Here is an 18,708-nt window from a genome sequence, read left to right as displayed (position 1 = left end):
GCTGATGTGCAGGCAGCAAATGGCAGGGCACGTGGGCAGCAGGCAGTCAGGCAGCAGCAGATGGCAGGTGGGAGCGTGCTCAGGGCTTTGGGGGCAGTAATTCGGCCTTCTGGGCAGGAGCGTGGTCTTCCGTGTGTGAACGCGTGGCCAGCTTGATACGGAGTGATTTTGCACGTGAAAATCCTGCACGTCTGCGTGTAATTCGAGGAAAGGCCCTTAGCGCGTAAGCGCGTCAGCACACGTCTGTACATTCATTGGCCCGAAGGCCACCAGCGTATGCGGGTCTGTGAAGTCACGTGCACGTTGAATATGGCACACGTTTGAAATGTTGCTTGTTAAAAAAATGAAAGACACGTCCCAGTGTCAAAGCGTGTAATTGGTGGAAATAGCGCGTACACGCGGAAGTGAAAAAGTGTGTAAATGGTGGAAAAAGCGCGTACACGCGGAAGTGACAAAGCGTGTAATTGGTGGAAATAGCGCGTACCCGCGGAAGTGACAAAGCGTGTAATTGGTGGATACAGCGGGTACACGCGGAAGTGACAAAGCTGTAATTGGTGGAAATGGCCCTAGCGCGTACACGCGGAAGTGACGCTGGACGTGTGGGCCTGCATAAAAGGTACGTGTAGAACACCATTTCCTGGTACGTGCTTTTCGTGGAGAGCGAGTGGGTGAATTCTGTACTTCTTGTCATTTCACACGCGATTTACTTCACAGCGTTTCAAGTTCATACTCCCTGTTACCTCTGACAGCTTTTTCTCTTTTTTCTCTTTTTCTGGTTTTCCGGGGCCTGTTCCCTCAAACAGTGTTCCCTTTTACTGTTGTCCTATCTCCTCAGACAGCGTACAAATCTTCTTTTGGCGGGGGTGTTGCCAACCAAACGCTCTTCTTTTTCACGCTCTTTTTCCTGGCAGACGGTGAGTCACGCACGTATCTAACATCTGTGCTTGCCCCGTGTGTAGCCTACCCCTTCAGAGGTCATTCTAGGCTGCATGTGACACGCATACGTTCATTCTTGTGTTACTGGGTGCCACAGCGTAGTGCAGGTTTTTTTTTCCGCACACGTGGTCTAGGAGGGGTTGCGTGCACATCATCTCCCTTTTTTGGGCTTCCTGTGCGTTGCGTGACCCGTCATCTTTCCCCAGGGGTCACATTCAGCCTTGCTAGAGCACTAGGGTACAATTACCATCTGGTACCCAACCCCTTTGACCCCCAATTGCCCAGGACAATAGTTTACAGCCACTCCCATACGCACATTAACATCAGTGCCATGGTTGGGAGGCGAGGATTCAGTAAGGGTGGCAAAGGTGGACGAGCCACAAGTGGTGGCCGTGGTGGATCGGGTAGGGGACGTGGTCGTTACTTGCAGGGTGACCCTGTCCCCCCATGTGTGGAGGACCAGTCAAGGGCACCCATAATCCCCCCCCCCTGGTTGAGGCTGATGTGGCTGACACCATCCATGCTCAGCCCTTGTTGGACCAGCCCATTGTGGCACCAGACCTGGCTGACTCCATGGCTGACTTCCAGGTCAGCAGGCCTATGACACGTGCGCTGGTGCACGTTGATGTCATCAGGCCACGTAGATCAGGGGCAGCAAGGTCATCTGCTGCCCCAAGTAGGCAGGGTGGAGAGGCTGCAGGGGCAGCTGCGGCTCCATCCACCCCAGCTCTCACACACCCAGCCAGGACAGTGTCGGTCCTAGTCCATCCTGCTGACATTCCCACCTGACACCATTACACTTGAGCCAATGCCTGCACCAGCTCCCATGCTGAGTGTGCAATCCCACACTCCTGATACAGAGTCCACCAGGGCTCCTGCCGCTAGTGTCCAGAGCGGCGCAGGACACTCAAGATCACCACCACCTTCCAAGCGGAAGAGGAAGAGTGCTCGTCCGGCACAGGCTGATGCCCCAGACACGGCTACACAGTCCGGCTTGTCGAGGAAGCCCAGCTTCACGGATGCCGAACTGAATGCACTTGTCGAGTATGTGTCCGCACATGATAACGAGATGGTCATTGTTGCAGGATCCAAGACCACACCTGCACAACGCCAGGCACACTGGCAGACCGTTGCGGACATCGTAAGTGCCCTTGGAATCGTGAGGCGCACAGCCAATGATTGCTATAAGCGCTGGAATGACCTAAAGCGCAGGGCAAAGAATAAGCTGGCCTCAAGTCATGCCGCAACTCTAGTGACTGGAGGTGGGTCTCCAGTAGAAGACATGGAACTCACTCCACATGAGTCAGTCGCTGGGACCTACGTCACGGAGGAACAGATCCAAGGCGTGGGAGATCTGCCTGATTATGAGGCATTGTCCGGTGAGTGCACATGCATGTGTGTGTCATCCATGCGCATGGTGTGTGTGTGAGGGCTTCTGTTTGTGTGTCAGGTGAGGGTGTGTGCGCCTGAGTCGTTTGGGTCACCCATGTGCTTTATGCAATACATTCTGCGCAGCAGCATTTGGCCATAGCAGTATCCCTTCTGCCAACAGTAGACATCTAGCCCAACAGCACGCCAGTTGCCCTTGAAGTGTCACCTTGCCACAACATTGTTGCTTATTTTTCTCTGTTCATTCAGGCAGATTGTTTGCATTCCACCACGTTTACTAGGCATTTCTCAGTCCTGTAGCCACATGTCTGGCATGGCTATGGTAAAGTGGAGTGACTTTGTTACCTGGATATCATTTGTTCACACATGTCCCTGTGCAATCGGACCATTTTGGACTGGCAGCTCCAGGTGAAAAATCAGACCTGTTTGAATTAGAAAAGCTATTACATGTGGGAACTGGACTGAATGAATAAGTGCTGCCCTCCTCTCCATCTTCACACAATAGCAATGGTACATGCCATCTGTGTGATGGCATGTGTATTTCACCTGGCAATCACAGACCAATGTGTGATGCCACTGCCAGGCATCTTGCAGAAAATGTGTTCATCTTCCATCTTGGTGTCTTCAGTGTGTGCCATTTGCCTGCCCTTCATACGCAGTGAGGGTGCATGCATGGGAGGGTTTTAGTCATGTGGGACATGTGTCAATCAAGTACTGGTTCTCTTGCTTCTCAGCCCTCATTGGGTGCCATGGTGCTAATGCCTGTTTCCATTTGTTTTCTTTTATGTCTTTGCAGGGGAAGACGCACCTGATACTGCTGGGGTTGTGGAGATGGTGCAGACCCAGGAGGGGTCCGAGGGCCGACCGACCACCAGTGAGGGACGTGGTGTGGTGGTGGGTGAGAACCCACAACTGCTGCAGGTCGTGCTCTCAAGGGGTGTCTCTGGCTGCACCTCCCCCGAGCTGTACTCAGGTGTTGATTCGGATGATGAGACCTACGTGCCGTCGCAGGTGAGTGTTCCTGGGAGGGATTCTGTTCTGTCCCACCCACCTGCACCAGGGTCAGAACCCTCAATGGGGATGTCAGTGTTGGCAGCTACGCCTTTGGTGGTTAGGGATGTAGGGTCACACTCCGCGACATCTGATCCTGTTCCTGGGCCAGCAGATCAGAGGGGGAATGCAGTCCTGCAACCTCAGGCAGTGCCGGCACAGCAAGGCGCAGTTCGCCCTGCCCCAGACAGGTGTGGTGCCCGCCGACATGGTGGCCGTACGCCACCTGGCAATACCGCATGGGAGCAATCCATTTACGGTATGGCAACCCAACAGGCAGCATCATCAGAGATGATGGCTCAGGCCATGGATAGGGTGGCCACTTCCATTGTCCCCCCCAAAAGGCTGATGGAGCGACTACAGCAGGAAACCGACTCCATCTGCCAGTCACACAGGGAGGACATGTTGGCGTCCAACAGGGACAGGCGGGCGGCACTGGCGACTCTGCAGGAAGCCATCTCCATAGAGTCCCAGGGCCACAGGGAAGCCCTGAGGCAGGAGCTCCTTCACCTCAGGACGACTCTTGTTGAGCTTGAGGCTTCAACAAACCGAAGGACAGAACAGCAGCTGGAGCGTCTCACCCGTACGCTCTCAGCTGAGATGCAGGCAACTAGGGCGGAGGTCCGGGTATCCCGTGAGTTGTTGCATGGGGACCTCCACACACTCATCCTCCAGAACGAGACCTACCACACCCGCATGCTTGCAGCCATGGAGGAACAGACTAGGGCCTTGCGTGGGCTGCCTCCCATAGTGCAACCACCTCCGGATGCAGCTGCACAGGGTGATAATAGCGACAGCAGTGATACTCCCACAATAGGGTAGCCGTGTGGGCCATGAGCCCATGGAGGTGTTTTTTTTCCCCAAGATCCACACAGGTGGGTTTTGGTGTGCACCCTGTCCTCGGACCTCCTGGGTGGCCTCCCCAACCCCCCGGGCCCATTAATGGCCATTTTTGATTTTTTTTTTTTTCTTTATTTTTTTTTTGTTGGGACAATGTGTTGCCTTCCGTGGCTCCTGTGGGCATACGCTGCATTGGGGCTGGGCACATGCAGGCTTGTCATGTATTTGGTTCAGATGCTTGGGTTTTTGTCACACACACCCCTCCTGCTTCCCGTTTCCATGGGCTTGCAAAGGGTGTGCCCAAGTGACATTGACGTACATGGTGACATTGGACTCCCACTACATGTGTGGGTAGTCTAGTCAATACTGTGTATACATTCCTAGTGCATATTGCTGTTGTGTTGTACACTGCATGTTGCATTGATGTGTAACTCATCATCCGTGTCTACCTCCTAATTTGCAGGTCCTTTCCTCGTGTCTACACAAGGCCCTCTACTTTGGAGATGTGGTCCATGTTGGCAGCAGTGCACCTACAACTCTACATGGCGGCAACACTGTACAGTTGGAAGTGGTGGGAGTGCAGGCATTTCCAGGTGGTGAGACTACTAATTCCTTACATTCGTAATGTCATGTTAATGGTAGTTTTGAGGGTCAGTGGCTGATAAGTGTTATTGCTAAATACCTGCTCAAGTGTGTTGTTGGTCCTGCATTACTGTGAGCATTTCAGGTGTCGCGAGTTTCAATTAGGGACACTGTACATTGTGACACTTGTGTCATGTTGTGGGGATTACTTTGTTTACCTGCACATAGCATGACATGGCACAGTGTGTCGTGTGGCGGTGCTGGGGATGGGTTGGGTGACATGGCACTGTCCTCATGTTGCATTTTGCAAGTGGGTATTCATTTTAGCTGCTTGAATGTGTTTTTTCACGAAACTGCATTGGTGGTGTCTGTGTAGGTAGGGATGCACACATTGTAACACTTCCAGGTGAACAATCTCAGGCCAATATGGTTTTGACGGTTGATTCTCCAGACATTCAGGATCAGTGTCAGGTTGAGTCATCATTGATTGTCAGATGGTATGTGCCAGGGCAGTGTGCACTCCACAGGGGTGTGATTTCTATGTGAAGTAATTAGCCACTAGCTGTGTACGGGCGGCCTCCCCCCGTGCCCTTTCCCCTCCCATGTGCAGCGGCCGTGCATGTAGTTGGGGATGTGGGGCCACCACCATGTCCACGGCCAGGCCCCGGCGTGTTGCAATGTTGTGCAGGACACATGCTGCCACTATGATCCTGCACACTACTGGGGGAGCGTATAACAGCTGCCCGCCAGAACGGTCAAGGGAGCGAAAGCGTGACTTAAGCACTCCGAATGTGCGCTCCACTATGCCCCGGGTTGCAATGTGGGCTGTGTTATATCTTACCTCGGGTGGCGTGGTGGGGTTCCGAATTGGCATCATCATGTGGGGGCTGAGAGGGTAGGCACTGTCCCCTGTGGAGGTGGTGATTGGTATCATTGGTGGGGTTTTGACCTTGCTCAGTATCTGACATGCATGCATGTGCAGTGGCATTCATACTCACCAAGCAGCCATGTATCGCCATGCCGCCCAGCTTCTAGGTCCCGGCTTAGGGTGGACATTCGGTAAATGAAGCTGTCGTGGGTGGACCCGGGATAGTTGGCATATACTGAGGTGATGATTCCCTTGGCATTACATACTACCTGCACGTTGATGGAATGCCAGTGCTTGCGGTTCCTATAGATGTGCTCAGATGCCCTCGTGGGACGTAGAGCCACATGGGTGCAGTCGATGGCACCTAGCACTTTGGGGAATCGTGCCACACCGTAAAAATCCAGGGCGGCAGCATGCCTTTCTGCAGGTGTTCTGGGCAGGTATATGTGCCTGCGGACTGATGGGCGTGCAGTGATGATGTTCAAGACCTGGTGTAGGCAGCGTGACTGCGTGGCCTGTGACACCCCACCCACTATGGCACTTGTCCGCTGAAATGATCCAGTGGCTAAGAAGTGCAGTACATTGAGGACCTTCTCCAGGGGGCTGAGTGCTTGGGAGCACAGGGTGGGTGATGTGAGGTCATCCTCCCACTCACTCACCAGGTCCAGTATTATGTGTGGTGGAAACCTGTACCTCCCATACACCTGGTCATCAGGCATCCTGAAAAGGCTGGTTCTGGGTGTGAATATTCTGGCCCTGACTATCCTCCTCCTCCTCCTTTGGTAGCCCACGGCCACTGCTGCTAGGAACGGTATATTCATCCTGGCGTCTTAGCTTGTTATTTTGTTTGCGCGCAAATTAATGTGTCGCGGGTCGACGTATGCCTGCTTCCTACTGGCGTACGTGTTTCTTTGCGCGTGTTGTAGGCGAGCGTGTGAAACTTCCCGCGCGCCCCTGAAATCCAGTACCCAGGCCAATAGCGTGTGGAAATTCCCACGCACCCCGGTATACACGTGCGCTGATGGACTCGCGTGTGTGAAACTTCCCGTGCACCCCTGAAATCCAGTACACAGGCCAATAGCGTGTGGAAATTCCTGCGCACCCCGGTATACACGTGCGCTGATGTACTCGCGTGTGTAAGTGCCCGCGCACCCCTGAAATACACGTACATAGGCCAATCGCGTGTACGCGCACTTTTGTCCAATTACACGCGATGACACTCTGACGTGCAGTCTTTCCACGTGTGCTCCGTCATCACGTGCTATGAGGGAAACACCCGTGCGGGTCACGTCACAGACGCGCTTACGCGCTGAGGGCCTTTGGTCCAATAGAATCGCGTATGCGTGCTGACGCTCTTAAGCGCTAAGGGCCTTTCCTCGAATTTCACGCTGACGAGCAGGATTTTCACGTGCCAAATCACTCCGTATCAAGCTGGCCACCCGAAAACACACGGAAGACCACGCTCCTGCCCAGAATGCCGAATTACTGCCCCCCAGCGCCCCGAGCAGTCTCCCACGTGCCATCTGCTGCTGCTGCCTGCCTGCCTGCCTGCCTGCCTGCCTGCTTCCACCGTGCCCTGCCATTTGGTGCCTGCACATCAGCCATCTGCAGGGGTCCAGTTGCTGTGTCACCCCTGCTGGAACAGAAGACTCCCTACTGGGATAACATCGCTCCACAGCCCAGCCCTAGGACCCAGTTGCCCACCCACTCCTGCCTCTGGGGTTGCCATGTCGGGCACTTCCACATCTGGCACCAGTGGCAACCCCAGGCCAGAGGGGCAGAGGGGCACCAGCTTCACTGCCACCGAAGTTGGTGTCCTGGTGGAGCATGTCCTGGGGCAGTATGATGCCCTCTTTGGATCGTCCCGCGCCAGCAAGGAAGGACGGGAGAGGATCTGGGCCGACTGTGTGGTTGCCATCAACTCGGAGGGGGTGGCAACCCGCGATGTCCAGAAGATCAAGAAGCGCTGGGAGGACTTGAGGTCCAGGACCCTCGTGAAGGCCCGGCGCCTCGTGGAGGGGGGCCGGGGCCGCATGAGTTCCATCCAGATGAGGGTCCTGGAACGCGTACGCCCAGCGTTCCACGCCCAGATCCTTGAGAGGGAGACCCGTCTGGAGTTGAGCGGTAAGTGTCCAAGCATTGCTGTGTGAGACAGGGCATGTTGCGGTGTGCTGGTTGTCTGATACTTGCCTGTATGTGTGACATAGGCCATGTATGCATGTATGTGTGCAGGGACATCATGGTAATGCATGTGCGACCAGTGATGTGTGAACCACATGGTTGTTGCATGTGTTTAAATGCCACATGGGGAGCCCTATGCAGATTTTACACATGAGAGCATGCCAGTCTCTGTTCCTGGACATGGGTGGGGGTGAGGGATGGGTGCTGATGCCAGGTACATATATGGTAGCCATGTCTGTGTGCCTGACCTGCGTGTCTGTGACTTGTGAATGCCATGGATGCATGACACATGTGTGTGACAATGCACAGATTCACTGATGCAGCCTAGTTACCCTTGTATCCGCTGTGTTTGTGGTGTATGAGGCCAGATGGATGTGACTGAGGTGAAGTGTGTGCATGTGATAGGCATGACCCATGATGCGTGTGAGTTCCATATCATTGTATGTTTCAAGAGTCCATTGGACATGTATGGAAATGTCCATGGCATGCACCATGCCTGTTACTGTGTGTGTTTTGCCTGGACTGACCCATGTGTTGTGGAGGGACATGATGGAAGTGTACTTTGACAGTGGTACTCATCTGCTATTGCTTCCTGTCTAGGGGACCATTGAACAGTACCCTGATGCTTGTGTTTTATGTCTCCCTCTACGCAGCGGCTAGTGAAGAAGAGGGCGGAGACGGCGCTGTGGAGCAAGGCGGCGGGGATGCCACCACGGCTGCAGCGGAAGGGGTGGGTGAGCCTCCACAGGGGCCTGCTACGGCGGAAGACGGTGAGGAGCCATCCAGGTTGGTGGTTTCCACAGAGGAGGAGGAGGCCGCCACTGAGGCACACATGGGGCCTGGTGGGGGCATCCCTGCTGGTGCAAGTGGTGCAGTCCAGGGCCAGGGGCAGGAGTCAGCACAGGTCACCGTGGAGGGGCCTGTGCATGTCGCTGTCCCTGACCCTGTGAGTGCACCACCATGCACCAGCAGGGATGCCCCGTCCCAGGCCCGTCCGCAGGTAGAGGGGAAGTCCATGTCACCTGACTCCCCTCCACCTGCGGACGAGGGGACCCGTGTCCGTATGGAGAAGGTCCTGATTGGGGTCGCGATGCGCGCGGGTGCAATTCGTGATGACATGCGTGCTTCCCGGGAGGAGCACGCACATCATCACGAAGAGCACCGTGCCGACGTGGCCCAATTGGGATCTTCCATGTTCGGGGGTTTCCTGCATGTGTCGGCCAATCTGGCGGCCCTCTCCTCCTCTGTGGAGGCTATACGCCGGTCGTTCTCCTTGCCGTCTTCCGGCCCAGATGCCACCGGGCCCTCTGTGGACCTGCCCTGACCAATGCAGCCAGCTCGGTGGGGATCCCATCCCTGCCACAGTCGGGAGTCGGAGGTCCAGCAGGGGTGGACACCACAGCAACTGTACCCCAGCAGATGGAGGATGTGCCGGCATCATCAGGCAGGGAACGTGCACGACGGCTTTGGTGGATTCCATCAGCCTGGATGCCGTCGTGCTGGCAGAGGCAGTTGCGTCAGAGGCAGCAGCAGAGTCAACGTGGGAGGCATCATGGCTCGGGGCCATCAACATCGGAGGGGCAGGCATCGGCCGGAGGGCAGGAGGACCCAGGACAGGAAGTGTCTTCCGTGTGGCTGCGGTTGGGCCAGCAGATAGGTGCGGAGCGGCGTCGGGCGGAAGAGGCGCGGCTCACGATGGTCAGGGTGGAGAACTCCATGCGGAGGGCCCTGAGGCGGGCCGAGTGCCTCGAGGCAATCCGCAGGGAGTTGGAGGAGCAGATGGCGTCGTCCCTGCGGACCCTCGGGGCCATGGAACAGGACCGCCTCCGTGACATAGACGAGGAGTTTGATGATGCCCTGGCCTGGAACACCACGGAGTGAGCCGCTGGACTTGCCCGCCGCCTTTGTATATTGTTCTTTAGTTTTAGGTTTCCTTTGTTTCTTCTTATGATTTGGAGTCGACGGACACTGCTCCACTTTTTGTATATAGTTGGATTTTAGTTAGGGTTTTTGTAGGTTTCCTTTGTTCAGTTGTGCTCATGGACCCTTGGATGTTTTGTACATAGTTCTTCATTGGATTGTTTTATTTTTTTATTTTTGATTTATTCTCCATGGAGCAATGGTCTTTGCATTTATTTTTATCTCTCGGATTGATTTTATTTTTAATGTGACTTTGAACAACATTTTTTTGGATTTGGATTTGTAGTTTTGATTTTTTTGGACGGACATGCAGCTTATCTTTTTTTCATTGCCATTGTAGTTTGCTTCATTTCATTTGCATTCATTTTTTTTAATACAATTTTGTTTTCATACTTCACTGTGTGGTATCATCTCTTTGGTTTCATTCATGTCATGTTGGGTGTTTTCCCATTCATTTGCAACCATTGTGTGTGACGGACATGGGTTCATTTGCTTTATGAACATTGGGGGTGTAACATGTAATTTCCATTTCCATGTGGGTGAATGGGTTACTTGGTAGGGCCTTTTGGCTGTGGAGGCTGACCATAACGCACATGATTGGGGATTGTGAGGACCTGGGTGCAGGGGGACATGAGTGGGGGCCTGGTGGGGGATGCCCATGGTGGCTGGGGGGTGGGGGTGGTGGGAGACATGGGTGGTGGCCTTGTGGAGGGTGCCCCACACTGCTGGGGGGGTGGGGGTGGTGGGAGACATGAGTGGGGGCCTCCTGGGGGCTGCCCATGGTGGCTGGGGGGTGGGGGTGGGTGGGAGACATGAGTGGGGGCATGGTGGGGGCTGCCCATGGTGGCTGGGGTGGTGGGGGTGGTGGGAGACATGGGTGGTGGCCTGGTGGAGGGTGCCCCACACTGCTGGGGGGGTGGGGGTGGTGGGAGACATGAGTGGGGGCATGGTGGGGGCTGCCCATGGTGGCTGGGGGGGTGGGGGTGGTGGGAGACATGAGTGGGGGCCTGGTGGGGGCTGCCCATGGTGGCTGGGGGGGTGCGGGTGGTGGGAGACATGAGTGGGGGCCTGGTGGGGGCTGGCAATGGTGGATGGGGGGTGGGGGTGGTGCTAGACATGAGTGGGGGACTGTTGGGGGCTGCCCATGGTGGCTGGGGGGTGGGGGTGGTGGGAGACATGGGTGGTGGCCTGGTGGAGGGTGCCCCACACTGCTGGGGGGGTGGGGGTGGTGGGAGACATGAGTGGGGGCCTGGTGGGGGCTGCCCATGGTGGCTGGGGGGTGGGGGTGGGTGGGAGACATGAGTGGGGGCCTGGTGGGGGATGCCCATGGTGGCTGGGGGGTGGGGGTGGTGGGAGACATGAGTGGGGGCCTGGTGGGGGCTGCCCATGGTGGCTGGGGGGTGGGGGTGGTGGGAGACATGAGTGGGGGCCTGGTGCGGGCTGCCCATGGTGGCTGGGGGGTGGGCGTGGTGGGAGACATGAGTGGGGGCCTGGTGGGGGCTGCCCATGGTGGCTGGAGGGGGGTGGGGGTGGTGGGAGACATGGGTGGTGGCCTGGTGGAGGGTGCCCCACACTGCTAGGGGGGTGGGGGTGGTGGGAGACATGAGTGGGGGCCTGGTGGGGGCTGCCCATGGTGGCTGGGGGGTGGGGGTGGGTGGGAGACATGAGTGGGGGCCTGGTGGGGGATGCCCATGGTGGCTGGGGGGTGGGAGTGGTGGGAGACATGCGTGGGGGCCTGGTGGAGGGTGCCCCTGGATGCTGGGGGGTGGGGGTGGTGGGAGACATGAGTTGGACATGAGTGGGGGCCTGGTGGTGCTGCCCCTGCACTGCTGGGGGGTGGGGGTGGTGGGAGACATGAGTGGGGGCCTGGTGGGGGATGCCCATGGTGGCTGGGGGGTGGGGGTGGTGGGAGACATGAGTGGGGGCCTGGTGAAGGGTGCCCCTGGATGCTGGGGGGTCAGGGTGGTGGGAGACATGAGTGGGGGCCTGGTGGGGGCTGCCCATGGTGGCTGGGGGGTGGGGGTGGTGGGAGACATGAGTGGGGGCCTGGTGGGGGCTGCCCATGGTGGCTGGGGGGTGCGGGTGGTGGGAGACATGAGTGGGGGCCTGGTGGGGGCTGCCCATGGTGGCTGGGGGGGTGGGGGTGGTGGGAGACATGGGTGGTGGCCTGGTGGAGGGTGCCCCACACTGCTGGGGGGGTGGGGGTGGTGGGAGACATGAGTGGGGGCCTGGTGAGGGCTGCCCATGGTGGCTGGGGGGTGGGGGTGGGTGGGAGACATGAGTGGGGGCCTGGTGGGGGATGCCCATGGTGGCTGGGGGGTGGGGGTGGTGGGAGACATGATTGGGGGCCTGGTGGGGGATGCCCATGGTGGCTGGGGGGTGGGGGTGGTGGGAGACATGAGTGGGGGCCTGGTGGAGGGTGCCCCTGGATGCTGGGGGGTGGGGGTGGTGGGAGACATGAGTGGGGGCCTGGTGGGGGCTGCCCATGGTGGCTGGGGGGTGGGGGTGGTGGGAGACATGGGTGGGGGCCTGGTGGGGGCTGCCCATGGTGGCTGGGGGGGTGGGGGTGGTGGGAGACATGGGTGGTGGCCTGGTGGAGGGTGCCCCACACTGCTAGGGGGGTGGGGTGGTGGGAGACATGAGTGGGGGGCTGGTGGGGGCTGCCCATGGTGGCTGGGGGGTGGGGTGGGTGGGAGACATGAGTGGGGGCCTGGTGGGAGATGCCTATGGTGGCTGGGGGGTGGGGGTGGTGGGAGACATGAGTGGAGGCCTGGTGGGGGATGCCCATGGTGGCTGGGGGGTGGGGGTGGTGGTAGACATGAGTGGGGGCCTGGTGGAGGGTGCCCCTGGATGCTGGGGGGTGGGGGTGATGTGAGACATGAGTGGGGGCCTGGTGGGGGCTGCCCATAGTGGCTGGGGGGGTGGGGGTGGTGGGAGACATGAGTTGGACATGAGCGGGGGCCTGGTGGTGCTGCCCCTGCACTGCTGGGGGGTGGGGGTGGTGGGAGACATGAGTGGGGGCCTGGTGGGGGATGCCCATGGTGGCTGGGGGGTGGGGGTGGTGGGAGACATGGGTGGGGGCCTGGAGGAGGCTGCCCCTGGATGCTGGGGGGGTGGGGGTGCTGGGTGACATGAGCAGGTGTGCAGGGTAGTCCCCTGTGGTGTCGGCTGCCTGCAGGGGCCGTGGAGGGTGTACAGGGAATACCTGGGAGCACACAGCCAAATCGCGTGTAGAATTTCCCGCGTACCCCTGAAATACATGTACCCAGCCAAATCGCGTGTGTAAATTCCCGCGCAAGTACCCGGCCAAATCGCGTGTGGAACTTCCCGCGCACCCCTGAAATCCATGTACCCTGCCAAATCGCGTGTTGGACTTCCCGCGCACCCTTGAGATCCATGTACCCAGCCAAGTCGCGTGTGTAAATTCCCGCGCACGTACCCGGCCAAATCACGTGTGGAACTTCCCGCGCACCCCTGAATTCCACGTACCCTGCCAAATCGCGTGTGTGAATTCCCACACACGTACCCGGCCAAATCGCGTGTGGAACTTCCCGCGGACCCCTGAAATACACGTACCCTGCCAAATCGCGTGTGAGACTTCCCGTGCACCCCTGAGATCCACGTACCCAGCCAAGTCGCGTGTGCAAATTCCTGCGCAAGTACCCGGCCAAATCACGTGTGGAACTTCCCGCGCACCCCTGAAATCCACGTACCCTGCCAAATTGCGTGTGAGACTTCCCGTGCACCCCTGAGATCCACGTACCCAGCCAAGTCGCGTGTGCAAATTCCCGCGCAAGTACCCGGCCAAATCGCGTGTGGAACTTCCCGTGCACCCCTGAAATCCACGTACCCTGCCAAATTGCGTGTGAGACTTCCCGCCACCCCTGAGATCCCGCGCACGTACCCGGCCAAATCGTGTGTGGAACTTCCCGCGCAACCCTGAAATCCATGTACCCTGCCAAATCGCGTGTGGGACTTCCCGCGCACCCCTGAGATCCACATACCCAGCCAAATCGCGTGTGGGACTTCCCGCGCACCCCTGAGATCCACGTACCCAGCCAAATTGCGTGTGAAAGTTCCCGCGCACCCCGGAATACACGCACATGTTATTTTTCAGTCAGCGGGTGTCCGTGTTTGTGGGTACCCCTTTGCACGTCATTTGTCCTGGAGGGCCACAGTATAGGACATTCATCATGGCTGTATACAGGTGCTATTTGTTGGCGCACCTTTTGGCGCACATTTATTACAGGCGCTGAGACGGTACCGCCTGCTTTCTTGTGGCGGTCGTGTTTGTGCCTGTGCGCTGGTTTGACCGTGCGCTTTTTTGCCCTATTCGATTCCATGAATACGTGTTGTAGGCGAGCGTGTGGGCGTTCCGCGCACTTGCACCCTGTACTTCCCCCGTGACGCCCACATTTTGGCAAGTTGTTCCCCATTCCGAGTGTTACGCCCCGTGTTCCGCCTACTTTTGTTTTGTGCGCCGCGCTATGTGCGATTTTCGCTGTGGCCTGTGCGATTTTCGCTGTGACCTGGTGCACACCGTTAGATGGCCTGTGCGCCAACGTGCGCCGCACACTTTTTTAGCGCACATCGATGGTTTTCTCGCGCACAGCCTTCCATGAATCGATGTGCGCTGCTTTTCGTGCGATTTTCGCACTTGCACTGCGATTTTCGCTATTCCACTGCGAATCGCACGTTTTTGGCCACTTGCGCCGCGCTAATTATTCCATGAATCGGCCTGTAAGTTTGGTGATAACAAAGCTTTTTTATATAAAAAACGGTTCAAGAATATATACACATATAAATAATAACACTTTGTACTTGGAAAACTTATTCAAAGAATGGCAAATATATTATACACGCTATGTGGTATCACATAATACTTAAATCCAGTAATAGATGCACTAACTTCAGGCAGTTTTAAATAGGCAGGTGATCCTTAAGTGAGGTGTAACAGAATAGAATAGGGAAGAAAGACAGGTTAGTTGTGAACAGTGGCAGAATGCTTTATTTAGCTTAGATAAATAATTCTGCACCAGGATCCCCTCAACTGGGCAACCTATAACAGAACAGTTAGGGAGTAACTGAAGTTGTCTTTTACAGCCCAGTCCAATAATGTTCAATAACCTTGTGCATTATTTTAAAAGGTTCTACCACCCCCAAGGTACCTGAGCGGTCACAGGAGAACATGATCCAAGATGAATCTGGAACCCCTGGGCGACCTCTGAGGCCAGAAGATGCTCTTCCTTGTCACAGTACCTTTGGTGCATTGGCAGGCAAAGTGGCAGAGTTTCTCAGCTTTGCTCAATGATTCCCTCTGAGGATGGACCCTCATTGGAAGAAGGAGCCACTGGGATGCTAAGTTCAAGAATAAAAAGGAACCAAAGTCTTTCTGAAGTGCAGCAGTTTGGCTCTTCACAGTGCTCTCCTTTGGTTGACGATTTCTCTGACTGAAGAAGTCCTGTGAAGATGAAACTTACTGTGGGCTCCTTAAATGCTTGGCAGATGAATGTAAGACCCATGGGACCCTTTTATGACTTTGGACAGTGACAGGTGCATAGGTCACTTTTGGTGTCAGGTTTCGGAATTTCGCAGTTTTCCTTTTTTCAGTTCTTTGGTACTACAGCCACAGCATGAACCGCTGAACGGCTTTTGTCAACCGGGACTTGACCACTAGAGTTGACCTCCGACCCTCAGCAAGTCTGGACCATCTGGACATCTTCGTTAGCTCCTGCTGGTGGGAAACCTACCGATGGACCTTCCACTGCACCCCACGATTCTGGGCTCACTCTGGTGGGAAAAAGTGGTCAGGGTTGACGGCAAGTATTCCTTTCAAATGTTCTTAGGTAGTTTGTACCTTTCGCAGCTCTGGGTGTCCAGCAGCACTATACCAGGGTATGCCCTCTTCTGGTCGGTAGACAGCAATGGCTTACAACGGTCATGAAACACACCTCCAACCCTGGGCAACACCAATGGACTTCTCTGGCTCGAGATGTCCAGCACTCTTCTTTTGGACTTTGAAGACCCCTTCTCCGGATGGCAGGCACAGAGGACTGGCTTCCCGGATACTCCAATGAAGAGCAGCAGCTTTGCACAATGGTCCCTCGTAGCTCGGGGAGAGGTATCCTTTGCAGATCCTCTCTGGATCAGTCCTTGGGAGACACAACAGCTTTCTGATTACATTGAAGAAATGCAGCAGCAGACTTCTCTTCCAGCTGGGCTTCAAGGAACAGCTTCTTCTTGCTTCAGCTTCAACTTCAGCTTCTGAACAAATTGGTAAGTGAGAGATCTCCAGATATAAACATCTGTCCCTTATTCACCATTGCTGAGCTAGGCTCAGTAAGCCAATCAAGCAAAAAGGCATTCATGCAGGCAGGCAGTCAATCAGGCTCACAGGCATTCAGGCAATTCACTACACCCAAACATCCATAACAAAAGAATGTGGATTGGGGCAAGTACCCAGCCTTTCTGCACACTAAACTGCATTCATGTCAGTTTCAGTCAAGGCTTTCTCATTCATTGTGTCACACACACAGAAACCAGACACCCACAACAGAGAATATGAGTTGACTCCCAACTCCATTCACACAGGTGCATGTACCCACAACACCTGGGAAGACTCCAGTCATTCTGACATGAGGCAGCCCCAGAGCCATAAATGGTGTTTCCACCCAACAGCCAGTCAGGGGCAAAGGGAACAACAAAGACATATATGGTGTTTTCACCCAACAGCCAATCTGGACATATCAACAGAGTCAGGGCTTCCCAGGACTTTGGGAAACAAGGTAAAATGCAATAGAAACCAAGAGGCCACAGTGGTAATCTTGCCTTTGTGTAGGAATCCATTGATTCCTAAGGCAGGGCCTAAGTATCCCAAAAATGAAGGACACTCGGAGCCACTGCTAAGTCAGCATGTAGCTGCCACCAGCCCATACTCTGCTCTGTGGGCAACACACAGGTGCCCAATATAACACATATGTGTTCCAAGGGTGTACCTCTACCCATGGGTGCCATAAGGGTACCCCATGGGTGTTGTTCGCCAAATGATAAAATGAAGAGCTGCACTTCCAGAGGTCCAAGCTGGACCTTAGTGGCAGAAAACTCAAGGACAACACACACAGAGAAGCGATAGGGCAAGGACTGGAGGCCATGTCCCTCTATATGGCATTTCCAGCATCACACCTAGCAAATATTTGTCCACTTCAAAACGACCCATGATATTTAGTTGCTTGAAAGAATGATGTGCTTATGTAGACAGTCAAATGCATAACAACAGTCAAATATTCTTACCATCATGCAGAACAACGAGCTGGTAGTTTGTGGTAAGAATCCCCATAGCCACCTTACTTAATGACACAATATTTACAAGGGTGTTAAATAGGATTTATTTTGGGCTTGCATTATTTTTCATTCTGGAACTTATAGTTTTCTTTCCAGATGTGAGAAATATTTTAACCAAGTGGCGCTTGACATCTGTGTGGTCAAAATTGCACAGTGGGTTGGCTCCCTGCTTCACTTTTTGGACAGAGTGTATGACCTTGGTAAGTATCTAGTCTCACTCGGATTTAATGGCGCACTTTGGAGTCCTGATAAGTAACTAGATCAAACTACTTTAAAATAAATACAAAAGAATCGCCCCAACAAGGGGACAGATTTAATGAGTTGGAATAAAATTATGTACCCCCGTGATCATTTGTTAGTAGCCTCAATGTTGTCACCAATGATGGCATAATTGTTGCTAGAGGATTAGGGGGTACAAAAGGAAGTTGCAGATCCTTCAACTACCATTGGCTGAATGATGGATTACTGCACGTGTATGGAATTTGCAAAGGTTTAAAGGATGCTTTGCAATTAAATATACGATAAACAGAAAGAGAAACCCTATCACTGGGGCTGATTTGTATTGTTTAAAGAATGGATCTAGCTTGAGAGCAGTGGTGCCTGTACAGAGTTAGGGTACCCAGCCTTTGGGCTGGCACCTTTTAACACATCCACAGATGTAATGATTTTAGGGACCCAATGGTGTACCCCCATGGTCCTATGTTAGTGGCCCCCAAGGCTGTCAACTAAAATTGCATTATTGTTATATTGGCCCTCTCACAAACTCATATCACTTGATATGAAAGGCAGATGTATAATCTCACCAGCCATTCAATGCCCCAGAGATTTGCATATAGTTGGGGGAACTTCAGCAGAACTCTCTCCATGTGCTGTCTCTCTCTCTCTAACTCTCTCTCCCCCCTCTCTCCGTCTCTCCAAGCGCTGTCCCTCTCTTTCTCATTGTCACTCACCCCATGGTTCATCACTCTTTCCACTCTCTGTGAACTGCCACTCTCTCTGTCCTTGCGCTGGCACACTCTCTCACCGTACCCTGTCACACGCTCTTTGCATCTTTCCTCCTTGCGCCTTTCCTCTCCCTTTCACCCTGGAACCCACAAAGATATCCCCTCTTGCACCCTCATTCCATGTTCTCCAACTATCCTCTTTGCTCCCGGCCCTTACTTTTACTCCCATTCTTCCTCTCACACCCTCAGTTGTTGTCTTAATCTCCCACTCTCATCCTTTCTTGCTTGTATTTCCTCTTGCTCATCATTTATGGAACCCTCTCTTGATGGTTTTCTCCCTTTCCCTATTCCCCTTCTCGGGCACACCTGCATCCCTTATCTCATCCTCCCTTGAAACGTTGCACTCTCCTCCCTTTACCTGCTGCCTATAAATGCAAAAAAGCAAATAACAGCAGTAAACGCCAACACTATTGGCTTTGCCGATGCTTGTTTTAAAAGATCAGCGGATGTTTTATTGGTGAAACGGCAGGCAAAATACTTCCTCGGCGTCCTGGCCCTGGATGACCAGACATGAACCTTTGATTGATCCGCCTAGATCCCTTGGGCAGAGATCAGGTGCATTGGATCATCCGCTTACAAATCAACAGGGTGCTGCTA

Source organism: Ambystoma mexicanum, chromosome 12 (genome assembly GCF_040938575.1).
Source record: "Ambystoma mexicanum isolate Mex_15411 chromosome 12, UKY_AmexF1_1, whole genome shotgun sequence".
Lineage (NCBI taxonomy): Eukaryota > Metazoa > Chordata > Amphibia > Caudata > Ambystomatidae > Ambystoma > Ambystoma mexicanum.
Note: the sequence above shows the minus strand (reverse complement) of the source record.